The sequence below is a fragment of the Natator depressus genome, chromosome 3 (genome assembly GCF_965152275.1).
Source record: "Natator depressus isolate rNatDep1 chromosome 3, rNatDep2.hap1, whole genome shotgun sequence".
NCBI classification, from domain to species: Eukaryota; Metazoa; Chordata; order Testudines; family Cheloniidae; genus Natator; species Natator depressus.
The window spans coordinates 10,209,555-10,222,180 of record NC_134236.1 but is presented as its reverse complement, the minus strand read 5'-3'; the positions used below and the strand labels follow the sequence as shown (position 1 = coordinate 10,222,180).

General features: G+C 43.9%; 1 protein-coding gene across 7 annotated transcripts in view; it reads right to left on the bottom strand.

Annotated features, from left to right (window-relative positions):
* Positions 1–12,626, bottom strand: part of HMBOX1 (homeobox containing 1) — a 144,256-nt gene that overhangs the window by 60,434 nt on the left and 71,196 nt on the right. The gene's annotated exons all lie outside the window — the stretch shown is intronic.

Here is a 12,626-nt window from a genome sequence, read left to right as displayed (position 1 = left end):
GGGATGCAGAAAAGGGTTAATGAGTTATATGATTCCCTAATGTCAGAAGTGTGAAGAGTTCAAATAGTCTTAACTTTTTTGAAGGAAGGAGAGAGCTAAAACCCAGTTTCTTGAACTTCCCTAACTGAAATCTAGTGCCCCGCAGCATCAACGTTGATTGAAGTTTGATTTCAGAAGCTGTTAACTTTTGAATCTGGAATGTTGCCATGGATCACCAGACCTGACAAGCAGAGTGCAGCACGTCTAATTACTGTTAGAGACCTGAGCTCTTTCATTTAAAGAAATAAGGCCCCAGCCTTGTTCTTTGCCAAGGAAGATCTCATGTGTAATCACTAGGGAGGCTTGTCAAAAGAACTTTTTTCCTCCTAAACTTTGCATAATGGTGGACAATATCCTGAGGCTTGCTGGGCACTCCCCCTTCCTGGCAGGCCTCAGCAGATCCATGGGAAATGGCCATACGACCCCTTAATCTTTCTCCCCTCAAGTTCCCTCATAATAGCTCTTCTAAAGTCTGCAGGAAGCAGGGGCCCTTCTTTCAGCCATCAGAAGATCTTGGAGATGGCGGCTGGAGGTTAGAGGGCAGCATGAGAGTGGGGAAAAAATTATGGGGCATTCTCCCCTTCCTGTGGTCCTACACAAGGGTGTGAGGGGAGAAGCAATGGCAAACTCTCTGAAGCTCATTGGAGCCCACCTGGAATCCCAAGCATGGCAGTGGTGGGAGAGAGCTGACAGCATACTGAAACCAGTGGGGGAATGGGGCCCCGACGAGAATCCCAAACCTTTATAGGAGTGGGGCTGCCTGCCCCAACAACCCTGCATCCCTAATGAACTCGGTGTTTATGTCTCTCTCTGTGCTGGGCCAAAGGTACACAGAAGCTGCAGTGGTATGGCAGTTCCCAGTCCTGACTACTACTGGTGTTGGTGTGGGTAAAGGGGGGTCCTTTCCAGGCACTCACACCCCAAGCTGGAGTTCTGTGACCTGCGGGGAGAGAGATGGGCCAGGCTAGAGCTACGCTGCCATACCATGATGCTGATACAGGGTGCATGGGTCCCTTTAAAAAGGGTTTTGCCCTTGTTGATGGAATCCCAGGGTAGAGAGGGAAGGGCACTGAAGCAGAACCTCCCACCTCCAGTCCTGCACTGCTATATGTACTCAGTCCCTTTCACTGGTTTGCTTCTCACAACTGTAGAAGCGGCTATGGCTGCATTCTTAAAAAATGATTTAATGAACGAATGCACATTTTTCTTCTGAAGTCCACAAGTGTGTACATCCTCGCAACCGCTCTGCATTGCTGCTGCCACCGGTGGAGAGGTGGGTGGGTAGGGGAAGGAGGATTCACAGGGACTCATGCCCCCTCCAGCTGACCCTAGCTGCGAGGGTGGGATCAGGCTGAAGTGATGCCCCCCAACGCGGCTCTCCTGCTGCCACTGGCAGTGTATCACTCCCATGAGTCTGATTTTTATGGCTGATTAGTATTAATTTCTCCAATAAGGATTATTTTAAATTTAAAAAAAACCTGGCTCCCAACTTAGCCCGCTATAAGCAGAGTGTAAGAGCCAGTGTAGAAATCTAATAACTGAATGGAATTGCAAACAATTAAGAGATGGAAGCCAGCTCCCAGATCATTTAGCTTAGTCCTGAGGGAAAATGAAATTATATATAATGTAGGGAATATCCTTCTCTGAATTCCATTCAGTTTGTCTGTCTTTCTATTACCAAGGTGCCCTGAACGGTACACAGTGTTCCAGTGGTTATCCAGTCATTTGTCTATACTGCAAAACAAAGGTGGGTTCTTAACTCAGGTTTGCTAATCCAAGTTAAAAATAGCAGTGAAAACATAGCAACGCCAATTTTAACTTGGGTTAGCAACTTGAATTCAACCCCAAGCTTTAATTCAAGCTGCTAACCTAAATTGCCATGTCTTCATTGCTATTTTAACTGGAGTCAGCTACTGAAGGTTAGCTAACCCATCTTAAGAACACACACTAAGGCTGTGTCTACACTTAAACCGCTACAGTGGTGCGGCTGCAGCTGTGCTGCTCTAGCGCTTCAGTGCAGACACTCACTACAGTGATGGGAGGTTTCTCCTGTCACTATAGTTAATCCACCTCCCTGAGACCCAGTAGCTAGGTTGACAAGAGAATTCTTCTGTTGACCTAATCTTATCTACACTGGGGATTTAACTACATCCCTCAAGGGGATGGATTTTTCACACCCCTGAGAGACATAGCTGGGTTGAACTAAGTTTTAATATAGACCTGGCCTAAGTATTGTATCATGTACCTACCAACCCTTGGGTTCACAGCACTTTCCAGTTTAATAACGTCTACAGATTTAGGCCAGGATCTTAAAACGCATTACACCCACACAGAGCCCCAGTGACCTCATAGGCTCTGGCAGGACTGGGGCCTTAATGTGCTCTTTAAGCTCGCTTCCAGATGTGGCTATGACCCCAAAACATAGTTTTAAAAGGTGTGGCGCTTTTCCATAGTAAATCCTCATTTGAGAGGATTTAATTCAAAACCTTTTATTTGTTTTTAGACTGTATTTTCCTCTCTTTAGTCTGACCTCCAATTTCTGACTGAGGGCAGGGAGGGTTGTTCTAATGCAAAGAAAGGGAGCAGATTCAAATTAGACACTTAGGGTACATCTACCTTTTGCTGGGAGGTGTGATTCCCAGCGTGAGCAGAGGTACCTGTGGTAGTTCTGCTCGAGGCAGCATGCTAAAAATAGCAGTGTAGTTAGGGTAGCATGGATAATAGGTTGGGCTAGCCACATGAGTACATGCCCACCGGGCCCCTCTCTGACATTATCTGTGCTACCTCAGGTACAGTGATATTTTTAGCACGCTCGGTCAAGCAGAGCTAGCGTGGGTGAACTGAGGGTATGTCTACACCTTCCTGCTCCAGCAGGAATTCCAGCTTGAGGACATGTACCCGCACTAGGTTTGACTGAGCTAGCCCGGTGAAACTAGAAGTGTAGCTGCAGTCGCACAAGCAGTGGGAGGGGCTAGACATCTTAAGTACAATCCCTTCCGAGATGCTAGGAACATACTCAACACGGCCAGCCCCTCCTGCTGCACTTCTGTTTTGAGCGCCCTTGCTCAATCAGAGCTAGTGTGGGTACGTTTCCTCGAGCTGGAATTTACATCTTCCAGCTCCAATGTAGACACACCCGAAGACTGGCACAATGTCAGGCAAGAGAAACACTGGCTCCTTGCAGGCTGTGGCAAATCGGCTTTTGGTTTATCCAATTTTCCTTTCCCAGCTCTCCATCACTTCTCAAAAAGGACCATCAACAATTCTGCAAATTTGTTAGTTAATTGTCTTAAGCATAAGCTCACATGCTTTAAATTGTGAGTCAGACACCCAAAAACCACGAGCCAAGAGGTTTTTTTAAAATAATATACGTGAAAGACTTATTTGCTTTGTGGATTTTGAACGGCAGGTCACGTTTTCAAGATTTTCTACTCAATGATGAGGACTACAAAAAACTTGATTTTGTTTTTAAATGAAAGATGAGCTTCTCGCATATCCAAATGCAAGAGCTGGGACTTCAAGAAAAATACCACACAACGTGAGACCCACAATAAAAGTCACAAGAGTTGGCAACACTAGAACATGTTCAATGTTACCAAGCATCCACGGCGTTTTAAAGAATAACTACACTGAGTTGATAGTACAGTTATTTTAACCAGGTCTCAGTTACTTTCTAGTTCTTCATGCCTCCTTTTTCACTTTCCTTGTTAAAGACCAATTTACAAAGGAGTGAAGCAACCCAGCCACTTTAGAATAATTAATTTCATCCACCTCAATTAATTAATGGACATTCTCTGTACTTTATCCCCACATAGGAGTCTGGTGGCACCTTAAAGACTAACAGATTTATTTTGGCATAAGCTTTTGTGGGTGGAGCGGGGTGGACACCCGCTTGGGCCCAGAGGGGTTTAAGATAGCCCTGGGAGAGGGCTGGGGCAGGGGAAGAGCTGGGCTGATTGACAGAGCAGCCGCAGCTGGGGGCCACGCCCCAAACAGACCCAGTGGGCCTTATAAAAGCCAGGAGCAGACAAGCACAATCTCTCTAGCTTCTGAGAGGGAGGGACCTGGCTGCAGGGACCTAGATTGGAGCAGGGCTGGGGAAAGGCAGGAGCAGGAGCTCCAGCCAGGAAAGCCCCAGGCTGCGGCCTAACATTAGGCCCAACAGGTACTGGGGTTGCAGGGGACAGCCCAAGGTTAGACCGAGGCAGCGGCTCCAAACCCAACCTTGCCTGTAATGAGTGGCTCATACTGCAATCTGCCCCAAGGGGCGGGGGCTAGCTGGTGACTGGCAGGAGCCTATGACTGAGGCAAGGTAGGGATAGTGGGTGAGGGATTCCCCTAGGAGGGGGAGACCCAGAACTGTGGGGTACTGCCAGGGGGCAGCACCCAGTGAAAGGGGCACCAGGATCCTGGGAGGGACACGGGAGCCAGCAGCAAGGCGAGACACTGGCCTGAAGAGAGCACCCCAGAGGCTGGAACACTAATTCCCTGAGATGACCAGAAGGAGGCGCTGCCAGTGAGTCTGCACCCAGTTACAGAGGGTAAAAAACCCACCTCTCCATGCATCTGAAGTGGGTTTTTTTTACCCACAAAAGCTTATGCCCAAATAAATCTATTAGTCTTTAAGGTGCCACCAGACTCCTTGTTGTTTTTACTACTAGCTATATCTACACTAGCACTTTCGTTGGTAAAATTGTCTGTCAGAGGTGCGGGGGGGGGGAAACAAACCCACTCCTGATTGACTTAAGTTACACTGACAGAAGTGCTGGTGTGGACAGCACTGTCGGCAGGAGACGCTCTCCCACCAACATAGCTACTGCTGCTCGTTGGGACTTGTTTAATTATGCCACAAGAACAGGGGTCGCACAATGAAATTAATAGACAACAGGTTTAAAATGTTGGATCATATTAAAGAAGTTCTGTATTAAAATCACAAGTGAGTTTGATTCCCCATAGTTTAAATTCCAGGGTATTACTAATTAAGGTCTCTTGGTTTTTGGTACTGTTTCTCTCCCTCTCTGTGTGAAACTTGCAAGCTGCTAATTGTGTGTTCTAAGACAGAGCTGTTCTCAAAGCAATTCTTTGTAACAACTACTCACACAGAGAGACTCAAAGCAATACTCTGTAACAGAAACAGCACCCAGAGACTCCCCGCCCTTTTGTTATATTCATCTTGCTTTGTTAACAATTGTGATTAAAATAGAGATAGAGGATGTATGTGGGTGGATGGATGCTTGGTGTGGATAACAACTGAATGATCAGGGAGGTGCCAGCCTAAGAATCCAGTGTCCATCGGTTGAAGAAGGCGTCAAGTGTAAATAACCAGAGGACCCCTGGAGGGCAGACTGGAATCCACCCAACAGCCTCAAGATGGGAGAACCAAAGAACAAGATAACATCTGGCAGCACAGAGCCATCAGGAATGTGCCATCTGCTGATTGATTCAGCAACAGCATGATGAAGCAATTCCCATAGACTGGCATAGGAAGAAATTCCTATAAAAATGGACTCTAGAAAGTGAGCGCTTTGGGGTCTGATTCTGCAAACCAACTTCCAGGAGCGTCAGATGCGCATCTGACAAGGCCCTGCTCCCTCCTCATGTTCAGGCCACCTGGCCAATGGCTTGGCATGAGCAACTCTAAGGCTGGTAACTATGATAACAACCTTACAGAACCTGTGTAGGTGTGTATGAATGAATGTGTGAATAAATATGAAACTGAATGGACTGTTATAGCTATAACTAACTGCTTACTATGATTCTTTCTGTATTCACAATAAATGTGGCATTTTGTCTTTCCCCTTTAAGATTCTACTGGTTTTTATTTTATTGGTATAACAAACAAAGTACATCTTCATACAATCCATAGTGAACTGTGGAACTCGTTGCCAGGGAATGTTGTGAAGGCCAAAAATATAACTGGGTTCAAAAAAGAATTAGATAAGTTCATAGAGGGTAGATCCAATTAGCCTTGGCTATTAGCCAAGATGGTCTGGGACAAAGCCCATGCTCTAGGTCAGTGCTTCTCTAACTGTGAGTCGTGACCCCAAAGTGGCTTGGGACTACATTTTAATGGGGTCACCAAGGCTGGAGTTAGACATGCTGGGACCTGGGGCCGAAGCCTGAGCCACGCTGCCCAGGGTCTGAAACCAAAGACCAAGGGCTTCCCGCCCTGGGTGGTGGGGCTCAGGTTACAGGGCCCTGGCTTGGGGCTGAAGCCCTTGGGCTTCAGCTTTAGTCCACCTGGGGCAGCGGGGCTCAGGCAGGCTTAGGTTTCAGTCCCCCCTCCAGGGGTTGTGTAGTAATTGTTGTTGTCAGAAGGGGGTTGCAGTGCACTGAAGTTTGAGAACGCCTGGTCTAGGTGCACCTAGGCTTCTCACTGCCAGAAGCTGGGACTGGACAACAGGGGATGGATTACTTGATGAATAGCCCTGTACTGTTCATTCCCTTTGAAGCATCTGGCACCAGCCGCTGTCAGAAGACAGGACACTGGACTAGATGGACCTTTGATCTGACCCAGTATGGACATTCTTACCTTATCCCAACCAGAAAAGTGCAGAAGGAAGAAATGCCACCTCTGCAGCATCGTTCTCTCGGGCCCAGTCCTGCCAAAGCCATGCCATGAATTCGGGCTGTGTTGGTGGGATGGCTGCTCTCTATACCCTCTCTGCCTTCCTTCCCAAACCTGTGGGTCTTAACCTTTTCTATAGTTTTAAATTCTTCCCCTTTACAGGTTGGAAACCTCCTCGAGGGACCAGTAGACTGAGTGTGGGCCCCCCCAGAATTAACTTCTCCTGAGGGAAGCACACTGCCAGGCAGCTGGGACTCTAGCCTCTGCTGACTGAGGAGGTGGAATGCCTGGCCAGATCCAGGTAACTCTGTCCTGTTGTGACAATTTGGCCTACAAATATACCTGAATTGTGAGCTCAGCTGTAAGGAGTATGTCAACGTTTATAAGATGTTATATAATCTATAACAACAAAGGTGGATGGGGAAAAATACAAAACAGATGTAATAACTAAATGAGTCGGAAAAAAAGGCAAAGTTAATATGATTCAAGGACTGTTTGTTATGCTTGTTAAAAACAGGAGAGATGAAGCTGAAAGTTAATGAACCAAAATTGGCATGTCAGATATTAGGCCTAATTGGCAGGCAAGATAATGAGGGGATGGGCTATTTCACCCATCATTCCCTTTTTGGGTCCTTAAAAGAAAGATTTGGTAGGGACAGTATGGAGAGGAAAAAAGAGACTAAAAGAACAGAGGCTACTGGAGCAAGCTTCACCATCATGGCTGCCACCCTTACTGTTTCCTGGGACTCTGGGCCTGACATCATCCTGTTCCTAAGAAATGTCCTGGCCAGAATGGGCCAGAGACAGATCAAAATGACATCACCACCCCTACCAGATCCAACTAGATCCCAAATATCATCTGGGATGAGTTATTACCATTCTTAATACCACCGAAGACTTCTAGACAAGCAGACTTTTCCTTTTAAGACTGAACATCTATTTTCCCCACAAGGACAGTTACAATCATCTTTGATACCATCTAGTAGACTGTCAATCAACCAGGGTGGGGTGAGGGGTGGAGGGGGTGTTGCTTTTAAAAAGTCTCTCCAGCTGAAGGGAAAGGAAACAAGGGATGTTGGTAAAATGAAAGCTTTATTTAATACTTTACATTTCACGTGCTTTAACTGTTTTATCTTTTCTGAACCTTTTATTAAAGGTTAAGAGGATTTTTAATGGTGTGTTTGCCAGAGTGTTATGCAGGCTGAGGTCTCTATATACCAAGCCCTGGACCTCATTTAACACTGTTTAATGTTGGACAGTGACAGGGTTATGTTAATGCCTTTGGCCCATATATTCCATCTAAATCAATACAACAGCCCCCACTTCCATGCCCCAGTAGATGAAATTGCAAGTCTAAACATAACATTTCCCTGCCCCTGAAGAGCTGCAGGGTCTCAATGCATGGATGAGATGATATTGTGAGGAGGAGGGGTTTAGATTTATTAGGAACTGGGGAACCTTTTGGGAAAGAATGAGCCTATACAGGAAGGATGGGCTCCACCTAAACCAAAATAGAACTGGACTACTGGCACAAACTTAAAGGTTGCAGAGCAATTTTTAAATTAAGGGCTGGGGGAAAGCCAACAGGTACAGAGGAGCACATGGTTTGGACACCGACACCCCTTAGGGGGGATCTATTAATGGAGATTCTCTATATCCTAGGAACAAAAAAGAGGATGGAAGATGATAAAATATGGGTAGTATCTGATGAGAAACAGTCAAATGAAAAAGAGCCCCATTGAATTACATCATGTAATGGCAGACAGCTAAAAGTGACTTAAGTGCTTACATACAAATGCTAAAAGTCTAAATAATAAGATGGGTGAACTAGAGTGCCTCGTATTAAATGAGGATAATCAATGGGACACAGTAATACCAGGGTACAAACTATATCGAAAGGACAGAACAGGTCGTGCTGCTGGTGGAGGGGCACTATTTGTGAAAGAGTCAAATGAAGTAAAAATCTTAAATGATCCAAACTGTACCAGAGAATCTCTATGGATAGTAATTCCATACTTGCATAATAAGAATATAGCAATTGGGATATGCTACCAACCACCTGACCAGGATGCTGCTAGTGACGGTGAAATGCTCAGGGAGATTAGAGCGGCTATAAAAATAAAAAACTCAACAATAATGGGGAATTTCAACTATCCCCATATTGACTTGGTACATGTCACCTCAGGACAGGATGCAGAGATAAAGTTTCTTGACAGCTTAAACGACTGCTTCTTGGAGCAGCTAGTTCTGGAACTCACAAGAGGAGAGGCAATTCTTGACTTAGTCCTAAGTGGAGAACAGGTTCTGGTCCAAGAGGTGAATATAGCTGAATCGTTTGGTAATAGTGACCATAACATAATTAAATTTAACATTCCTATTGTGGGGAAACACCAAAGCAGCCCACCATGGGAGCATTTAATTTCAGACAGGGGGAATACACAAAAATGAGAAAGTTAAGTAAACAGAAATTGAAAGGTACAGTGCCAAAAGTGAAATCCCTGCAAGCTGTATGGAAGCTTTTTAGAGACAACATAATAGGGGCTCAACTTAAATGTATACCCCAAATTAAAAAACACATTAAGACGACAAAAAAGTACCACCATGTCTGAACAATAAAGTAAAAGAAGCAATTAGAGGCAAAAAGATATTTAAAAAGTGGAAGTGAAATCCTATTGAGGAAAATAGAAAGGCGCATAAACACTGGCAAGTGAAATGTAAAAATCCAATTAGAAAGGCACAAAAACATTTTGAAGAACAGCTAGCCAAAGACTCAAAAAGTAAGATAAATGAGAAGCAGGAAGCCTGCTAGACAACCAGTGCGGTCACTGGACAATTGAGATGCTAAAAGAGCACTCAAGGACGATAAGGCCATTGCGGAGAAACTAAATGAATTCTTTGCACTGGTCTTCATGGCTGAGGATGTGAGGGAGATTCCCCAATCTGAGCCATTCATTTTAGGTGACAAATGTGAGGAACTGTCCCAGGTTGAGGAGTCATTAGAGGAGGTTTTGGAACAAACAGATTAATTTAACAGTAATAAGTCACCAAGACCAGATAGGATTCACCTGAGAGTTCTGAAGGAATTCAAATGTAAAATTATAAAACTACTAACTATGGTATGTAACTTATCATTTAAATCAGCTTCTGTACCAGATGACTGGAGGATAGCTAATACAACACTGATTTTTAAAATGCGTCCAGAGGTGATCCCGGCAATTACAGACTGGTAAGTCTAACTTCAGTACCAGGCAAATTGGTTGAAACTATAGTAAAGAACAGAATTATCAGACACTTAGATTAACACAATTTATTGGGGAAGAGTCAACATAGTTTTTCTAAAGGGAAATCATGCCTCACCAATCTATTAGAATTCTTGGAGGGGGTCAACAGGCTTGTGGACAAAGGGGATCCAGTGCATATAGCGTACTTAGATTTTCAGAAGGCCTTTGACAGAGTCCCTCACCAAAACCTCTTAAGCAAAGTAAGCTGTCATGGATAAGAGGGAAGGTCCTCTCATGGATTGATAACTGGTTAAAAGATAGGAAACAAAGGCTAGGAATAAATGGTCAGTTTTCCGAATGGAGAGAGGTATATAGTGGTGTCCCCCAGGGGTCTGTACTGTGACCAGAACTGTTCAATATATTCATAAATGATCTGGAAAAGGGGGTAAACAGCGAGGTGGCAAAATTTGCAGATGATACAAAACTACGCAAGATAGTTAAGTCCAAAGCAATTTGTGGAGAGTTACAAAGAGACTTCACAAAACTGGGTGACTGGACAAGAAAACGGCAGATGAAATTAAATGCTGATAAATGCAAAATAATGTACATTGGAAAACGATCCCAACTCTACATATAAAATGATGGCGTCTAAATTAGCTGTTACCACTCAAGAAAGATCTTGGAGTCATTGTGGCTAGTTCTCTGAAAACATCCACTCAATGTGCAGCGACAGTCAAAAAAGCGAACAGAATGTTGGGAATCATTAAAGGGATAGCTAGTAAGACAGAAAATATCATATTGCCTCTATCTAAACCCATGGTACCCCCACTTCTTGAATACTGCATGCAGATGTGGTTGCCCCATCTCAAAAATGATAGACTGGAATTTGAAAAGGTACAGAAAAGGGCAACAAAAATGATTAGGCATATGGAACAATTTCCATATGAGGAGAGAATAATAAGACTGGGACTTTTCAGCTTGGAAAAGAGATGACTAAGGGGGGATATGATAGAGGTCTATAAAATCATGACTGGTGTGGAGAAGGTATTTAAGGAAGTGTTATTTACTCCTCCTTATAACTTAAGAACTAGGGATCACCAAATGAAATTAATAGGCAGCAGGTTTAAAACAAACAAAAGGCCGTATTTCTTCACACAACACACAGTGGAACTCTTTTCCAGAGGATGATATGAAGGCCAAGACTATAATAGGGTTAAAAAAAGAACCAGATAACTTCATGGAGGATAGGTCCATCGATGGCTATTAGCCAGGATGGATGCAAAACCATGCTCTGAAGAGTCCCTAGCCTCTGTTTGCCAGAAGCTAGGAATGGAGAACAGGGGATGGATCACTTGATGATTACCTGTTCTGTTCATTCCCGCTGAAGCACCTGGCATTGGCCATGGCCGGAAGACAGGATACTGGGCTAGATGGACCATTGGTCTGACCCAGTACGGCCATTCTTATGTTCTTCATGAATGTGCCCCACCAAGGAGCAGGACTTTGCCCACGTGGACAGAGGAATATCTCTATCCACCACTAAAGTTCTAAATGGCAGAATGCAGGAGATGTTTAACAGCTCAGAGCAACCCTAAAAAACAAGTGTAGGGCAGCAACAGAATAAGAACTTCATGTCCTTTTGAAATTGCATGATACTGTGACATTGAGCCAGAAAGGGTTAAGCAACTAGCAGGTTAAACGACCTAAATTCAACCTTTAGAGACATATTAGAAAAGTATGTGAATGGTATTTAGAGCCATTTCATGTTAGATAAACTACAGCTTTGAAATGTAAACCTAAATTGTTAGAGAATATGGGGTAATAGTAATTGTTTATTTATATCTTGCTAGATGTTAACCCTGTCAACAGACGGTTCCTGTCTGTTGCTATCTCTATTATTCAGAAATCAAAAGGCAATATTAACATTTAGACGAAGCTTGGGTATAATAATATCAGTCTATATTTCTCTCTGAAGTTTGTAGTAAACTGTCTATGAACTGCTTAATGGATGATTACTGTACACTGATGAATGCAACTAATTATCTGTGTATAAAGAAAATAGGTGATTCTACTTCAAAGCTACAATGCTCCATCCAAGGACTGCATGCTGTTAAGAGGCTGCCAGTGAACTATAAAAAGAACTCCTGTATCTCAGATCTGCAACAGCTTCGTCAGGAGAAGTTTGAGTCACAAGACTGAGGTCCCCAGGTCCAGTCTGGGTCACTCTGATATTGGACATTGGACTATAACCTATGGAACTAATTTTGAAAGAACTTTTTGCAACTCAGAAGCTAATCATCTCTCCTATGAAACTGACCGAAGAACTTTATTCGTATCTGTACGTATAATGATCTTTTAACCAATACTCTCTCCCTTTTCTTTTTAAATAAATTTTAGTTTAGTTAATAAGAATTGGCTGTAAGCACGTATTTGGGTAAGATATGAAATAATTGACCTGGTGGGTAATGTGTCTGATCCTTTGGGATTGGTAGAACTTTTTATATAAAGAACAAGATTTTCAGTAATCCTCCTCCTCATATTTGACTTGGCTGTCTGGGTGGAAGCCCAAGGCTGGGGTGCTTTAAGGGAACTGGGTTTCTGGGTAACCAGTAAGGTATTGTAGAAGCTGTTTTGTTGCTGGCTTGGTGAATTTAAGTATTAGAATAACCACCAGTTTTGGGGATTGTCTGCCCCATTCTTTGCAGTTTGCCCTGATTGAGCAATCTCAGTGTGGCCCCGCTTGGACCCTGGTCACAGATACGTCTAATGGAATTTAATTATTCAAATGGGAATCAGGG